We start from the raw sequence: 18378 nt of genomic DNA on the forward strand, positions 1-18378 counted from the left end.
CTTGAACAAGGAACAACTCAGACCGCACATTACCGAGAACATTGGTCTGACTAAGCAACATAAAATAGCCATGGATCATGACCGATCCACCCCAACGCAGAACATGTCTCCCAAAAAGCTCGCACTGCCAAAACACATTTTTTACTTAAACCAACTCTCCATTAGTCCCCTCCAAAAGAGAAAAAAGAGGGGTCAGTCTTGCCAGCAACAAGAACGTTGTACCGGATATAAAGAAACAATATCTCAGTAGCAGAGTAGAAAAGAAAGAATATCAGTGAGAATTTTTTTTCCCTTTTTTCCTTCTCTTTTCTTTTTTCCTCCTTTTTATCCAGCGTCCATGTCCATTCTGCCCTCTTCCACTCCTAAGCAGCTGGGACCATGTTCATCCCGGCCATCAAGCTCCTCCCGCCGGCCTGGAGAGACAGCGGCCGCCGTTCCCCCGCGCAGAGCTGTGGCATACGTCTTCTGCTGGGACAGGGAGCTAATGAAATCCTCCGCTTTCTGAGGGGTATCGAAGCTTTTCTGTTCCCCTTTGTGCCGTAGTTTAATTAAGGCCGGATATATGAGGAAGGGTTGGAGACCAAGCGCTGTCATCTTCTTCAAAACCGGACCAAATGCCTTTCTCCTGATCACTGTGGCTGGACTAAAGTCGGGAAAAAATAGCAGTGTGACGTTGTTCCGTGAGCATTTCACCGGATAAGCCTGCCGAGCACCCTTCAGGATATCTGATCTGTCATGCCATCTCAGTACACGGAAGATGAGAGTGCGCGGCCGATCGGAGCCCCTCCCTCCGTCATATACGCGATGTGCCCGGTCAATCTCAATGTCACGGCCCTTCAGGGAAGGAATCCACTTGGAGATATTAACTCTAAGGAAACCAGCCGCGTCGGATCCCTCAGCACCCTCTGGCAGCCCCACCAATCGTACGTTGTTCCTCCTGCACCTGTCCTCCATATCCGTCACCTTCTCTGTGAGTCGCTCAAGCTGATTTCTTAAGCCCGTGACTGTCCTCCTATCCTCACGTGCAGCTGCTTGGACAGAGTCAACGCGGTCACGTGTCTGCTTCGCCGCGGTATCTATGGCCTCAAACTCCTCTCTTAGCTCTTTAACAGACTTGTTGGTCGCTTGTATGTCTTCACGCAATTCGCGTAATGCTGGAATCAAAACAGAGTCCATCGCTTCTCTTACTGCCGAGTTCACAACCGAATTCAACGTGTTTTGCTGCTCTTTAAATGCTAGTTCGATGCGGCTAGCAATAGCATCGTCGAGGTCTTCTCTGGAGCTGGTGGAATCTCTGAATTTTTTCTTGATTGGCGATTGCTCAATCTCTCTCTTCTGATCTCCTTTGTCTGCCTTAGCACTCATGACGGGTCCAATGCAGAGTGGTTTAAATTTTACTGACAGGATCATACAAAATATGGCAAAGTGAGCAGAGCGAAAGACTAAGCCTGCATCACCGTCGAAGGGTCACGTGATCCCCAATTATCTGCACTTTTTGAGGTTAATAGACGGTTATGGTTACGGTTACACTCATGTTAATTTGTTATCTTATTTTTTGCGGTTAAACTGAATGTACGTTAGTCTCCTAAAGGAAACGGCATTGTGTAGTAAAGACTAGCATAATTATTTTGAGGCTGTTGAAGTGGTAACTGTTAAAAGTATGTTTTACATGTAATATTTCAGACTTGTCGAGCTCGTGTCTTCATTGTCCTCGCGCTGAGAGTTAAAGACACAGAAGCTATTTGTGTGAGGAGTCACAGACTGTGTGAGGAGGAGGAGGTGTTCAGCTTCTTCAGAAGAGAGGGATAGACGGGTTTAAGGTGAGTAAACTTCAGATTTCCATCAAGTTCCATCAAGTTCCATCAAATTTTTACTAAGAGTAAAGTAATGTTTGGTTTTGTAGATGTTGAAATCCAGAGACAAGATAACTTCATTCTTTTGAGACTGATGTGAGTTATTTTTAGAAAAGTAGTGTTTCTGTTGTGTCCTGCCTGTTTACTTCACATTTTGATGCAGCAACAGTGTGATTATATGTTCATATTTTAACTATCGATGTCCCTTTTTCAGAACTCAAACTAACTTTGGAGTTACACAGAAGTCTGCTTGTGTGAGGAAGTGGTGGTTTCCTCAGCTTCTTTAGAAGAGAGGTAAAGATAGTTTAAGGCAAGTAAACTTCATAATTTCATGTTATCAATTGTGGTTGCTTTTTTTACTAAGAGTAAAATAATGTTTGCGTCTTTGTTTTTGTAGATGTTAAAAGCCAGAGACATGGGAGAGCATCATTCTTTTGAGATTTTATGTAAGTTATTTTTAGAAAATAAATGTTTCTGTTGTCTTCTGCCGGTTTACTTCACATTTTGATGCAACAACAGTGTGATTACATGTTCATTTCATTAAAACCATTGATGCCTGTGTTCATTGCAGAACTCAAACCAACTTTGGTGTTGTCTGATTTGGAGAGTCATCATTCTTCATCTTCCCTCAAGGAAAAGTTCACACAAAAAATGATTTACTTGCCCTCATGTCATTCCAAACCTATAAGACTTATGTCTATCATTACAACACAAATGAATATATTTTGAATTTTCTCATAATTTTGTTAATCCATTTATAGTCTAGATAATCAGTATTTTCAAGCCTCATAAATACAGATTTATTGTAGAAGTAATTCATTCTGATATTTATATATGAATAAATTTTAAACTATATGATGGCAAACATGTATGTTCAAAATAAATGACTGGTCTCCCAGACTAGCAATGGAGGACACAAATTATGAGAATATTAAATATATTTATTTGTTTTCCAAAAATGAGCAGAGTTTGTGTGGGTCTGGAACAACATGTGGAGAGTAAATTATGACCATTTTCATTATTTGGTGAATTAACCCTTAGAAGAGCAGCCCTCCATGTTCATGAACATTTGTGAGGTATGTGAATGTCATGTCTGTTTTAATGTTTCAGTAAAGAAGCTTTCTGAAAGCAATATATTTATTCAAACAATATTACATGTCCTCACACTAGTTGTTCGTGAATGAAATGTATGAGAGTATACCGAGTCAGTGAGCCAAGCATGTAAATCTCGATCAGCAATCAGCAGATACAAAGCGCAGTTATAGGTGCACATACGCTTGTTTTCATATTTAGCATACAGAACATAACTCCACGTTTAATCCACGATTTATTAATGTGAATATATTATATATGAACAGTCTGACCAAACAATTAAAATGTTTAATTATGCAAGAATACCTTGCGCTTTGTTCATCTGAACAACTTATTTAGACTATTTATTTAATGCGAACATGCACACACTTTAATAAAGCCAAATCAGTTTTTGTCACAAGTAAATACGTTTGTCTACTTAAGCCATAACACATAAGACACTCTTTTTCGCCACTTGCTGTGGCGTATTTGTGTATAATATGAAGAAATGGTCACTGAACAAATCAAATCATTCCAGCACCATAAATTGATTTTTTTAATTGTTGTTTTTAGTGACCCGCCCCGCAATAAAGTGCCAATTTATCCAGATCCAAGATCCAAGATGGCGCCGCACATGGCTGCTTCAGTGCTTGGCTCTCCAGTGTTTGTACTGTTTTTGTTCGTTTTTCCTGTTTTTTGTTTAACAAACACGATCAGTTTCACCAGGGATGAACTGCTGAACATTCGGCAGAACACACCACATGATATTTTTCCGGATTTCTATTATACAGACGTTTTACTGAACATTGTTATCGGAGGAGCAGCGGCGCTGATCAAGCGCTTCAGGACGCGCAGACAGGGAAAGCGAGCGGGAGCGCTCGTCAGACTCAGGAAGCGCGGATTTCGAACGCCATTGCCTAGCATCCATCTCGCAAATCTCCGCTCTCTACCCAACAAAACGGACGAACTCCTTCTGCTCTCTCGGACAAATAAGGATTTCTCTCACTCTGCTGCTCTGTGTTTCACGGAAACCTGGCTGAATGACGCCATACCGGACAGCGCACTCCATCTGCCGGGCTTTCAGCTGTTCAGAGCGGACCGCGAAGCAGAATCAACGGGGAAATCGCGCGGTGGCGGGACATGCTTTTACATCAATGAACGGTGGTGTACAGATGTAACTGTATTAAAGAAGATGTGCTGTCCTGATCTAGAAACGCAGTTTATCAACTGCAAGCCGTTCTATTCGCCGCGGGAGTTTCACTCGTTCATTCTGGTTAGTGTTTACATCCCTCCTCAAGCGCAAGTAAGTCTGGCTTTACAGAAACTCGCTGATCAGATCACAGACACAGAACAACAACACCCGGACTCTGTTTTAATCATTCTTGGGGACTTTAATAAAGCCAATCTCTCCCGTGAACTGCCAAAATACAGACAGCATGTTACCTGTCCCACCAGAGACAGTAATATACTGGATCACTGTTACACCACAATAAAGGATGCATATCACTCTGTTCCACGAGCAGCTTTGGGACGTTCTGATCACTGTCTGGTTCATCTTATACCGACCTACAGGCAGAAACTAAAATCTGCTAAACCTGTAGTAAAGACTGTGAAGAGATGGACCAGCGAAACAGAGCAGGATTTACAATCTTGTTTTGACATCACAGACTGGAGCGTTTTTGAAGCTGCTACCACCGATCTGGACGAACTCACAGAGACCGTAACATCCTATATTAGTTTCTGTGAGGATATATGCATTCCTACCAGGACTTATTTAACATTCAACAATGATAAGCCATGGTTTACAGTAAAACTCAGACACCTTCGTCAGGCCAAAGAGGATGCCTACAGAAATGGGGACAGGGTCTTGTACAATCAGGCCAGGAACACACTGAACAAAGAGATTAGAGCGGCTAAAAAGACCTACGCTAAAAAGTTGGAAGACCAGTTTACTTCCAACGACTCTACTTCAGTTTGGAGAGGACTGAGAGCCATCACAAACTACAAGACACCATCCCCTTGCACTGAGGCTAATCAACGACTTGCTAACGACCTGAATGAGTTTTATTGTAGATTTGAAACCCCCAACACCCACTCTGACCATCTCCCTACACAACCATTAACACCTCCTGCAATCCCCCTCTCCATACCTCCTGCTCTTCAAATCTGTGAAGATGATGTGCGCCAGGTCTTCAAGAAAAACAAAAGAAGAAAAGCACCAGGCCCAGATGGCGTTACACCAGCCTGTCTGAAAACCTGTGCTGACCAGCTGGCCCCCATCTTTTCACAGATCTTCAACAGATCTCTGGAGTTGTGTGAAGTACCTTCCTGCTTCAAACGCTCAACCATAATCCCCATTCCAAAGAAACCCAAGATAACAGGACTTAACGACTACAGACCTGTGGCTCTAACGTCTGTCGTCATGAAGTCGTTTGAAAAACTGGTTCTGGCTTATCTGAAGGACATCACTGGACCCTTACTGGACCCCCTGCAGTTTGCGTACCGAGCAAACAGGTCCGTGGATGATGCAATCAACATGGCATTGCACTTCATCCTGCAACATCTGGACAAAACAGGGACTTATGTGAGGATCCTGTTTGTGGACTTTAGTTCGGCTTTCAACACCATCATCCCAACAACCCTCCAGACCAAACTGACCCAGCTCTCTGTTCCTAGCTCTATCTGTCAGTGGATCACCAGCTTTCTGACAGATAGGCAACAGTTAGTGAGACTGGGGAAATTCATGTCAAACAGCTGCTCCACCAACACTGGTGCCCCTCAGGGATGTGTTCTCTCCCCTCTGCTCTTCTCCCTGTACACCAACGACTGCACCTCTAAAGACCCCTCTGTCAAGCTCCTGAAGTTTGCAGACGACACTACAGTCATCGGCCTCATCCAGGACGGTGACGAGTCTGCTTACAGACAGGAGGTTGAGCAGCTGGCTGTCTGGTGCAGTCTTAACAACCTAGAGCTGAACACGCTCAAAACAGTGGAGATGACTGTGGACTTTAGGAGAAACCCCCCTGCACTTTCCCCACTCACCATCATGAACAGCACTGTGACTGCAGTGGAGTCATTCAGATTCCTGGGAACCACCATCTCTCAGGACCTGAAGTGGGACAATCACATTGGCTCCATTGTGAAAAAAGCCCAACAAAGGTTGTACTTCCTTCGCCAGCTGAGGAAGTTTAACCTGCCACAGGAGCTGCTGAAACAGTTCTACTCAGCCGTCATTGAGTCAGTCCTGTGTACTTCAATTACTGTCTGGTTTGGTTCAGCTACAAAATCAGATATCAGAAGACTACAGAGAACTGTTCGGACTGCTGAAAGGATTATTGGTGCTCCCCTGCCCACCCTCCAAGAACTGTACACATCCAGAGTGAGGAAAAGGACTCAGAAAATCACTCTGGATCCCTCACATCCAAGTCACCCCATCTTTGAACTTTTGCCATCTGGCCGGCGCCTCAGAGCCGCAAATACAAGAACAGCAAGGCACAAGAATAGTTTCTTCCCCCAGGCAATCTACCTCATGAACAGTTAAATGTTTCCCACTTAAACTTATGCAAAAATGTGCAATATCCTTATATTTATTTGTTACCCCTCCATCCTAGAACATTCCTGCATCTCACTCAATCCTATTCCATTATCATTTATAGCACAATTGTTTATACACCTATTTATTTGCCAATTTGTAAATCTCCTGTAAAGGTTTTTTTTTTTTTTTGTTTTTTTTTTTTTTGTCTGTGTGTTGTCTCTGTTTACTGGAAGCTTATATCACTAAAACAAATTCCTTGTATGCGCAAGCATACTTGGCAATAAAGCTCTTTCTGATTCTGATTCTGATTTCTTAACCTGCCCCAACCCGACCCGCAGGTTGAAAAACTAACTTGGAAGTTTTCAGAATTGCATGGAAAAACAGTATGTCCAGCTATAGACAGGCTCTAAAAACTGCCAGGGCAGAGCATATACACAAACTCACAGAGAATAACCAAAACAATCCAAGGTTTTTATTTAGCAAAGTGGCGAAATTAGACGCCACCTGATTCAAATATTCCATCAACATTAATAGTAATGACTTTATGAATTTCTTCACTGATAAAATAGATAACATTAGAAATTCAATAATAATTCTACAGCGTCTAACACTTCAGTTTCATCCATCGCACCCAAAGATAAACTGCAGTGCTTTACAACTATAGGAAAGGAAGAGCTAAATAAACTTATCACTGTATCTAAACCAACAACATGTTTATTAGATCCTGTACCCACTAAATTACTGAAAGAGTTGTTACCTGTAGCCGAAGAACCGCTTCTCAATATCATTAACTCGTCGTTATCTTTAGGTCATGTCCCAAAACCGTTCAAGCAGGCGGTAATAAGCCTCTTATTAAGAAACCAAAACTAGATCCTAGTGAACTGGCAAATTATAGGCCAATTTCAAATCTTCCAATTATGTCTACAATTTTAGAAAAAGTTGTGTCTGCTCAATTGAGCTCCTTCCTGCAAAAAAATTATCTGTATGAAGAATTTTCAGTTTCAGGCCCCACCATAGCACAGAAACTGCACTTGTTAAAATTACAAATGACCTGCTTCTTGCGTCAGATCAAGGCTGCATCTCATTGCTAGTTTTACTTGATCTTAGTGCTGCGTTCGACACCATAGATCATGACATACTCATAGATCGATTACAAAACTATACAAGTATTCAAGGGCAGGCTCTAAGATGGTTTAGATCCTACCTGTCCGATCGTTTCCATTTTGTTTATGTAAATGTGGAGTCATCTCATTTATCACCAGTAAAATATGGAGTGGCACAAGGATCTGTCCTAGGTCCTCTTCTATTTTCAATATACATGTTGCCCCATGGTAATATTATTAGAAAATACAGAATTAGCTTCCACTGTTATGCTGATGATACTCAGCTATATATCTCAATGAGACCAGATTCAACTTCTAAATTATCTAAGATAACAGAATGTGTTAAAAATGTAAAAGATTGGATGACCAATAATTTTCTCCTATTAAATTCGGGTAAGACAGAGATATTAATTATTGGACCAAAAAACAGTACACAGAATCTTGTAGATTACAATTTGCAACTAGACGGATGTACTATTACGTCCTCTACAGTCAAAAATCTGGGTGTTATATTAGACAGCAACTTGTCTTTTGAAAATCATATTTCCCATTTTACAAAAACTGCATTGTTCCATCTTAGAAACATTGCCAAGCTACGAAACATATAATCTGTTTCTGATGCAGAAAAGCTAGTTCATGCTTTCATGACCTCTAGACTGGACTATTGTAATGCACTTCTTGGTGGTTGTCCTGCTTCTTCAATAAACAAGCTACAGGTAGTCCAAAATGCAGCAGCTAGAGTCCTTACCAGGTCAAGAAAATAGGATCATATTACCCCAATTTTACAATCTCTGCACTGGCTACCTATTAAGTTCCGTATCAGTTACAAATTATCATTACTTACTTATAAGGCCTTAAATGGTTTAGCTCCTGCGTACCTAACTAGCCTTCTACCACGTTACAATCCATCACGCTCCCTAATGTCACAAAACGCTGGACTTTTGGTAGTTCCTAGGATAGCAAAGTCCACTAAAGGAGGTAGAGCTTTTTCACATTCGGCTCCCGAACTCTGGAATAGCCTTCCTGATAATGTTCGGGGTTCAGACACACTCTCTCTGTTTAAATCTAGATTAAAAATGCATCTCTTTCGCCAAGCATTCGAATAATGTATCTTAAATTGTGAGTATAGTTGCATCTGATCAAATGGGCATTCTTATTCTTTAGCTTGGGTTAAACTAATTAATTTTACTTTGCTGGAACAGCAGCTATGCTAATGATGTCTCTATTTGTTTCTATGTTTCTGGGGGATTTACATCCCGTGGTAACTAGGATTTACACAAGCTCGAGTCTGGATCCAGAACACCTGAGAAGAGATGATGCTGACCCTCAGAGGACCCCAGATGATGCTGACCCTGAATCAACAAACAGAACTAACAAATATTGCTACAAGTGTGACTGCATCATATAATAATTATTAATTATTAATAATATTAATAATGTTCATCGTCTGGTTGACTACGTCTTGTATTAATTTTTCTAAAAATCCTGTCATACGCGCACAAACTGACAGTCACCACTTATAAGCTACCACTAAATATTGTAGAAACATAATTTTCTGTAAAGTTGCTTTGTAACTTTTTGTATTGTAAAAAGCGCTATACAAATAAACTTGAATTGAATTGAATTGAATTTCTTTGGAATTATATTCATTGTGAAAATAATTTTGTTTTTAAATTATAATTTTTTTTATTATTGTTAATCTTAATTTGATGTTTTATTTCATGCTTCTATACACTGATTGTATTATTCATGAAGGGTATACTTCCTGCAAGGGGATTTTTCAGCACCTAGGCAGGGCTGGACTGGGGTTCAGATTCAGCCCTGGACATATCCAGCCCACGAGTTTCACCATGATGTTCTGCTGCTCCAACCTTCAGTTGGAGTAAACAAATGAATAAATAATACAGGACAGAAACAAATAATGATTGAAATTCAAAGCAAATGCATTTTTGTCAGATAGAAATGCACTTGACACTAAAGCAATGATTTTGAGCTAGAATGCCAAAGAAATTAGGCCTATTTCTAATGAATGGAGTCATCCTTTCCTCACCCTCAAGTGATTGTAAACCTGTATGATTTACTTTCTTCTGTGGAGGTCAAAATAAAATTGTTTTGTAGAATGTTACCAAACCATTTTGCTTATACCTTTGATTTCTAATGTATTGACAAAAATGTCTTGGATTTCTCAAATTATCTTCTTTTTTTATGTTCCACAGTAGAAAGAAATTCATACAGGTTTTTTTTATATTTGGGTGAACTATCCTAAATATATAAAACGTTATTATTTGTGAATACTATACACCTAATTTATAAAATACACTGATATTTATATTTAATCGGGCTCTTATTTCAAATTAATTAGAAGTAAACATCTAAAGAGAGAAATTCTTGCTTATACTGTAAATAGCAGGCCTATTAATAAGATGGTGTTCCCAAGAAGTAAGACCATGGTAAATTATTATGGTGCTGAATTGATAAGTCTATGTAGGTCTGTGCATGTTTTCCAGTTTACCTCTTCATGCAGTTTACATTATCGTTACCTTTAATGTTCTCATATAGCACACAACACAACTATAACAATAATTCTGTCACACATCTGAATTGATGAAGCGACTTGTGCTGTTTATCACTATACATTGTGATGCAAGCGCAGCGCTGTGCGGGAGACTGTTCCGCTCTTCTTTTGGCCCTGACTACACCACTGAAGGCAGTGTGTTTCAGAAGAAAGAGCTGTAGAGACGAGGGCAGCTTTCTGAGTGTGTAGTGAATACATTGTTCAAACAGATTAACTGCAGCAGGCTTCATAGCAAATCCAACAGTTTATTAATACTCAGATCCAAATCTGAGCGATGTTGGAGAAGCTACTTTGAACCGGGCTACATGTAAGTCCGATTTTACAGTAGTGATAAATAAAGTAGATTATTACCAAAGTGGCTAAAATGGTTTTGTTATTATACAGCCTATTTAAAAATATTGAATTGTATTCTGCTATTTTCCATTATACAAATGTGTTTATTTCTATGAAATATTTCAAAAGATTAACCAGATAATTTTAATCAATGACTAACACTTCCAGTAATTTAGTTATAAATTATATCAATATATAAATTATAAAATATTAATATACAATTAATCAATATAAATATTAAATACACATTACACACTTCTAATCATCATTATAATATGCTGATTCGCTGTAAAATATATATATGTTCTTAAAAATGAAACATATTTGCTGAGATGAGACTCTCCAAAACCACTTGCATCATCATTATATAAAGTCTATGTGTGCACACAGCAATAAATCCTCAATGTTTTCTTTCAGGTTACGTGAGGAGTGGGTGCAGAGGCTTCAGTTTTGGAACCAGCACGTGATCGAGAGCATGAGAGAGCAACAAATAAGAAGAGCTCAGAGGGTTCAAGAGATTTTGAGAGTTTAGACGGCTTGAAGGATTTTAATCCAAAACTACTTATCTAATGGACTATATATCAGTATGAAAGTCTAGTTCTTTAACTTAAATGAGTTATATAGTTTTTTGATGCAGCCTTTGGGACAGAAAGACACTGTTGCAGACATACAACATTAAACTCAATCTGATCCTGCATTCAAGCATCTGTCTTTCATATAAGACTCATTGGGTTACAAAGAATAAAGTGTTGTTTTTAGTCAAATTTAAATATCACACATTTACTGTGTGGGCTTTTAATGATTTATGCTTTTTCTGAGAAAGACACTATTCATAATTTGTCATGGTTTCTCACTTTCTGTTCAACTCTGTTTTACGACATTTCCCTCTTTAAGAATAGCCTAATAGTTTGCTCTTTTGCCATCATATGAGACATAATGTGATAAATTCTTTGCACCACATGGGTCAAACACATGTAGGTTCTCAGTATTTTAGACTTAGCAAGCTCAATAACACAAATATGAATAAACTACTCACACTATTTATACTACAAAAGACGTGCAGAATTAATACTGCTCACACTGATCCAGAATCAGGTCACTTTTATAGCATTTCACAGAAAGTTTTATAAGAGAACATTTTCACATTTATTTTATTTGATAATGCATTTGGCATGCAGACCTTTCAGTCTGTCATCTGGCATTTATTTGACCAGTTTCTTCTGAATAAAAAAGGAAAAAGAGGAACTTCTTGTTACAAAGTTTCTTAGCAGTTGCTGGTTTTAGTAAATGCCGGTAAATGTGTGTCGCTACTGATGTAATGTTCATATACATTTACAGCAAAGTATTTGGAATCTTAAATATGTTATCTGTCATTTAATTTAACAAGTGTCTCCTGTTCACTTTCCTGTCATGATGAAAAGGAGGAAGTTGTTTTGTTGCAGCCTCCAAACCTGTGTCCTCATTTTCAATAAAACAAAAAATCTAATTACAAGTGAATTGAAGGTTCAGTGAACTTTACAATAATGATAAAATTTTATTTAAATCAATGTTTATACATCATTCACTTTGCTTCTGAGTAATCAACTCCATAACTCCATAACACTAAAGTAGAAAAACACCAAAATGACTAAATCACTGAGATAAGGCAGGGTAAAACAAAACCTGTTTTTGTTATTAAATTACATTTTTATTTTTTTCTACATGAATTCAGCATAGAAACCAAATGCCATTATTGATGAAATATTACAAGCTTTTTATAAGCTGATAGCAACCAAAAAAGTTAATCAAGCATCAGTATTTCATCACTGTGATGTTAAGCTTTGACGATAGTTCACAAATCACCAATCACTGAAAATACATCAACAATAGAGAGAGAGAAACACACAGGAATAATGAATAAGAGTTAGATGACTTGCTGACTTCGAGTTGATGAATTTCAAAAAGAAATAATTAGAGAAACATTATTAGAATAGTAATAAAAATAAATCAGAAAACGCTGTATAAATGAGCTGATATTGTCACAGTGTCTGGGTTGTGTTCTCTGGGGTTCCACTAGATGTCCTCCTTTCTCACGGTGTCTGTCACCTTATCACTTCCTGTTCCCTTATTTGTTCACCTTCCTCCTTGTTGAGTAATTGATTGTTCCCCACCTGTCTCCTGTTCCCTCATTATCCTTCTGTGTATTTATACCCGGTCTGTCTGAGTCTGTTTTACGGAGTCCTTGTCCTTGCAGGCCTGGACTTTATTTTGTGTTTTGATTTTTATTTGTGCGAGTCAGTCATCCGTGAGGGGCTGATGCGCTGTTTTGTCTTTATTTTTATCATTATAGTTTCCGTTGATTGTCCGCCGGTTCCCGCCTCCTTCTTCCCGATGACTATTAAGGTTTAAATCCGTGAAAGTGGTGCCGAAGCCCGGGAGAAGGAGGGATGCGCTGCTGAAGATCCCTCGCTGCTGTGGTGAATCCGCGGTGCCATGGAGCAGGCGAGGAAGTGTGCCGCCATGGACGCTCGAGGCGGTGGGCTGGAGTGAGTTGCCGGGGATGAGCGAGCTCGCTGTCGGCCGCCCGTGATGTGGTCCACATCACGGGTGGCTGCCGTCTGTGAGGGAGCGGAGGAGTCGGCGCCGTTCGCCAGGGTGCCGGAGCCTGCTGCCTCCGTGAAGGAATCCAGAGGAGCAGGGAACGGGGGACTCCTGCCGGCTGCCCAAAACCGGAGGAGCCGTCGCCGTCCACTGGGCCACCGCCAGGCACCGCGGAGGAGATCACCCAGCTGGTGGAGGGCCGAGCAGCAGTGCGTCTGTCCTACCCCCAGGTTCCCGCAGGTCACCGTGAGCGTTCCCCCTGGAGGGAGGGGGGGAAGTAGAGCGCAGTCTTGGGAGTACCCCCCGGCCTGTGAGGGGCGATGGGGGTATGTGACGAGTGGGGCGGGGCCGAGGGACGTGGGAACAGGAGCGAGGCCAGTGGAGTGATTGGAGATGAGCGACACCTGCGACACTCACCGGTCTCGAAGCCCACGGAGGAGATGGAGGGATATAAAACCGGAGCGATGACAGTGACGGACGAGAGAGGACCAGGCCTGGACTTTATTTTGTGTTTGCTTTTTATTTGTGCGCAACAGTCGTCCGCGAGGGGCTGTTCCGCTGTTTTGTGTTTATTTTGATTATTAAAGTTTCATTTGATTGTCCGCCGGTTCCCGCCTCCTTCCCGAAGATTACGAAGTTTTTAATTCGTTACACCCTCTTTGCGCTTAATTTGATATATGGCTCTAGACGCTTGATTTTCGTCTAAGTTGCCATGCTAGAAGATTTTGGGGCTTATCTCCTAATTCGTAGTATCTTTATTTAACTTTACATAACAATTTTAGTACATTGCCAGATAATAAAGAATTGTATTCATATTTCAATGCAATAACTTATTTCAATAATTCAGTATTTGGGCAATATTTGTGTAAACTTTCTAATTTGGAAAGAGTAATTTCTAATTTAGTCATTCTCACCCAAACCTTTTTCCTTTGAGCAGTCTTAAATGTTATTATTTCCCCTCTGACTACAACTTTCAGTGTCTCCCATAAATTGGAATCATGCTTGTCACCGTTATCATTAATTTCTATAAATTCCACAATCTTTTTCAAGCTCTTTATTAAAATCCTTTAAAAGTGTATTATTTAACTTGCACCTAAATTCTCTTCTTAAATTATCCAATCTAAAATCAGCTGGTATGATCTGATATTATAAAATTATGATATTGTGACTTGCATACATTCAGCACCAGATCTGAATCCAGCAGAAAAAAAATCAATGCACGAGTATGACTTGTGCACGTGAGAGTAAAAGGAAAAATCTCTACCTGAAGGATTTAGAATCCTCCATATATCGACAATGTTTAGGAATTGCATATACGGTCTTAACGTTGTATTTGATTTAGAAACAGTGCTGGCTTGGTTGTCTATCGAGCACATTGTCCAGCACACAATTAAAGTCTCCTCCAAGAATTACATTTGATTGGTACATGGGGATTAGTTTGAATACTTTCTGAAGGAAGACAAGTAGGGGTTACTGCAGCCTGGAGCAATGGGCGTGGCAAAAGGTGGGCGTGTCGAAAGGTTTCTCATTGGTGGAAAGAAAGGTAGGGGGCGTGGCAAAAGGTTTAGCGAAAACTGGCTGTTCCGCCTAAAGGCGAGCCATACTCTTAATCACTATTGGCCTATAGATTAATAGAAAACGATAAATTAAACACGTAATCCTATAAAACCAATTGAAATTCATCTAATGTAAAAACAGCGTTAATGATGTAAATAATATTATTTTAAATTACTTTCGAAAGTATCTTCAAAACGGCTTACTGAAGTAAACACCACCACAAGTTTAGGTCTTAGTTTATCAATAATCAAAAACAGATTACAATTATTTTTGAGAATACAAACGTCTCAACACGGTTAGTCGGACTTGTTGTTCTTAAGTTAAAGTCATTTAAAGTCAGCTGTATTTGTTAACATTAGTGAACTAACAAGAACAAACAACGTACAGCTGTATTTTTATTAACTAACAAAGTTTAATAAATACCATATCAAATGTATTGCTCATAGTTAATGTTAGTTAATACATCAGTCAACAAATGAAACTTTATTGTAAAGTGTTACACTAGAAAACTAGGTTTTGCCTGATGGAAAAAAAAAATGTAAAAATTAAAAAACTAATACATTTAAAAATTAGTCAAGAGTTTAGTAACCTTGTTTTAAGTGACATTAACCAATTAAGCAAACAGACACAGCTTTATCCACTGAAACATTTATTTAGCTTTCAGTTTCAGTCACCAATTCAAGTAAAAAGATAGATAAATCACTCATTCATTCTGTAGTAGCAGTCCATAGAACAGAATCCAGCAAATTCTTTGTCTGAATAGAAAGCTGTGAAGATGCCCTTCTTTCCAAGACCACAGTATCTACAGCATCACACATCTGCTGAGCTCCAGCTCCACTCTGTAGGTCTTCCTCACATCTGGACTGACAGACTTCCAGTCAACCATACCTACACAAGAGAAAAACAAATGTTGAGAGATTCAAACTAGAAGTAACCAATAAGTAGAATAAAATATCCAATAAAAAAAGAAGCGCAAGTGTCTGAGAGTGCAGGTCTGCAGCCAGACCCTTCCCCATTATAATACAACTGTACCGCTGACTCTTCACTGAGTACCAAAAGTACATATGCTTCCTGTGCATGGTTTCTAAAAGAATGGAATCAGAAAAAAGTTGACTGGCACTCATCTATACCACAGGTTATACTAATATTTACATTTACATTTATTCATTTAGCAGACGCTTTTATTCAAATTGACTTACAAATGAGGACAGAGTTGAAGCAATCAAAAACAACAAAAAGAGCAATGATAGGTAAGAGCTATAACAAGTCTCAGTTAGCTTAACACAGTACACGTAGCAAGGGCTTTTAAATAATATAATAAATAAAAAGAAAACAGATAGAATAGAAAAAGAATAGAGCAAGCTAGTGGGTTAATGTGCATGTACCACTCCAACATGTTGGATTAACTTCAAAAGAGTGAATGTCCTTCGAGTGAACTTTGGGCAATGGTACAGTCAAGGCATGAGGATCTAATACAAGAGACTAATCATTCAGAGTAAAGTTACTGACAGTGCTTGTCTCCATCTTCTAAAGTTGACAATGTGCCTCTGAAGGAAAGTCAGTGTCTTTCTCAGGTGTGGTGGATATGCAATGTTGAAAGCAAAATACATCCACAAGGCTGTTATAAAGGCTTCATCAAGGCTGGTGCACTGACACACATCTATTCCATCTTCTGTCACCACACTGAGCCCTCGAACTATGATTGCCATTTTACAGTCAGTATCCATCAGGTGTATGGTAGGAAAGGTGTATCCGGGTCCCCCTTTCATAAAATAAATAAATAAAAAGAATAATAACAACAATAATAATAATAACGAGAAAAAAAGAAAACACTTTTCAGATTCATCAGATTCTGTTGCATCCTCTTTGGCTCAGACGGTGTAGCTACATACACTGCAGAACTGCTGAAACAATCAGAAGCTAATGTATAAGGTTCACAATATACGATGCATTTCATGTTCTTGTATGCACTGATAAATCTTACATTGTTTTCTAAAACTTTTGCTTTAAATTTTTAACAGATGGGCTAAAAAGGTACAGAATAAAATATTACCTGAAAAGATTTGAAACAAGATATTTTACAGTTGATGAGTTTTTTTCTTTAATATACTCACTCCAGCAGGTGTCCTTAAGTATGTGTATTTTTTGAGTACATCCTCCTCAGACATTCCTTCCGTGCTTTCTCAACGTCTCCAGGAGAATGTTCCTGTCGTGTGGTCTTTGACAGTCGAAGTGTCTGGATGTGTTTCTGATACTCACTTTATAACACATTCACATGTGCCTCAACAGACACTGAATCCTCCCCAACACAAGCTTCCTTCATCAGAACAACAGAAACAGATCATGCTTAGATATGATATGACAGATATGAAAAACATCTAAATACTTACTGAACAAGGTGCTTTAGATATAAAAAAATAATAAAAACATTGAACTGCATAAACATTAAGATGATGGTCAGGCAGTGAAGAAGTGGAGTACATACTAAAAGGATTTAAATATCTGTAGTACATTATCTTCCTTACATTAACCTGCACTAAGTGAAAATGTAAAATTGATTAACAGTGCAAAAATAAATTATGCATATGGCAGTGTGCTTACATATTTTACAATAACCTGCAAGTGGAGCACGTTCTGCTTTACATTTCAGGTTTAGGGATGTGTCAGATGTGCTTAAAACACAAACTTGACTGATTGTCATTTTCCAGCAAATAAAGATTACAACATCTTGTTACTACAATATTGTGTGTGATTATGTTGATAGAGATAAATCAATGGTTTAAAAACAATTTAACTTACACAGTCATTTCTTTCTATATTTCTCTGGAAAGGGTTCTTCATAACCAGTGTGTTGACAGCTTGAATATACTCTACATTAGTTGGACACCTGGCAGAAATGTAGAAACTCTAAATTTGAGTTTTTTTATTTTGTCTAATCGTCTTCAGATTGTAAATTGATCATAGTACAGTTGTAATAGCAGAGGTGGCAATAATTATTATACTTACAGGATGTATTCTGTACTCTATTGTACAAAAAGGACGCAGATATAAACTATCATCTCTGAAGGTATTCGCCGTTGATGCGGTCATCGTTTTGTCTCACTGTACATATGTCCGTCAACAACAATAAACTAATTACTAAAGAAAGGAAAAATTATGATCGTATTGTAACAAACTTATCTTAATATACATATTTGTGGTATATAAAGTATAGATAAACCTATAAACAATGAATAATTACCTCACGTCTTATCGCCGCCACCTTGTCTAAGGAAATTACGTAAATGTATATTTACTGCTGATTGGCCAGCACAGTTAAACTCCTTTCACCAATGAGAAACCTTTTGCCGCGCCCCTAACTTTTGCCACGCCCCTACCTTTCGGCATGCCCATTGCTCCAGGCTGCAGCTACCCCTGTCTCAAGGAAGAGGGGATCATCAAAATTTGGTGCATATAAATTAACTAAAGTAATTTGCTTTGAATGTATGGAGCCCAACACAATAATATATCTACCGTTTGTGTCAGAGATAGTCTTGTGATGGATAAATGGTACATTACCGTACAGTTGACATTTATGTAGTTACAATATATACATTTATATATGAATAAACTGCAACATAACCAAAACAAGAACATTTGGACCTTCTTTGAACTTGTGAACTTTAACACAAGCCACGGAATACCCACACAAGATTCCCCCCCAACCCAAAGCTTCCAGGGAGGCAACTAAGAAACATAGCGCCTCTCCTCCCTACACACCAAACTACAAAT

General features: G+C 39.0%; 1 long non-coding RNA gene across 5 annotated transcripts; it reads right to left on the reverse strand.

Annotated features, from left to right (window-relative positions):
* Positions 1–15276: 15276 nt before the first annotated feature.
* Positions 15277–17489, reverse strand: LOC132127273 (uncharacterized). Of its 5 annotated transcripts, none has more exons than XR_009427501.1 (3): positions 16722–16953; positions 16117–16369; positions 15277–15495 (listed from the first exon to the last, which is right to left on the reverse strand). It is a non-coding gene; the product is annotated as an uncharacterized LOC132127273 (long non-coding RNA). The 5 variants fall into 5 exon arrangements; XR_009427500.1 differs by having other exon boundaries at positions 15279–15495; positions 16222–16369; XR_009427503.1 differs by lacking the exon at positions 15277–15495 and adding an exon at positions 17403–17489 and having other exon boundaries at positions 15630–16369; positions 16722–16920.
* Positions 17490–18378: the final 889 nt, after the last annotated feature.

This window comes from Carassius carassius, chromosome 45 (genome assembly GCF_963082965.1).
Source record: "Carassius carassius chromosome 45, fCarCar2.1, whole genome shotgun sequence".
Lineage (NCBI taxonomy): Eukaryota > Metazoa > Chordata > Actinopteri > Cypriniformes > Cyprinidae > Carassius > Carassius carassius.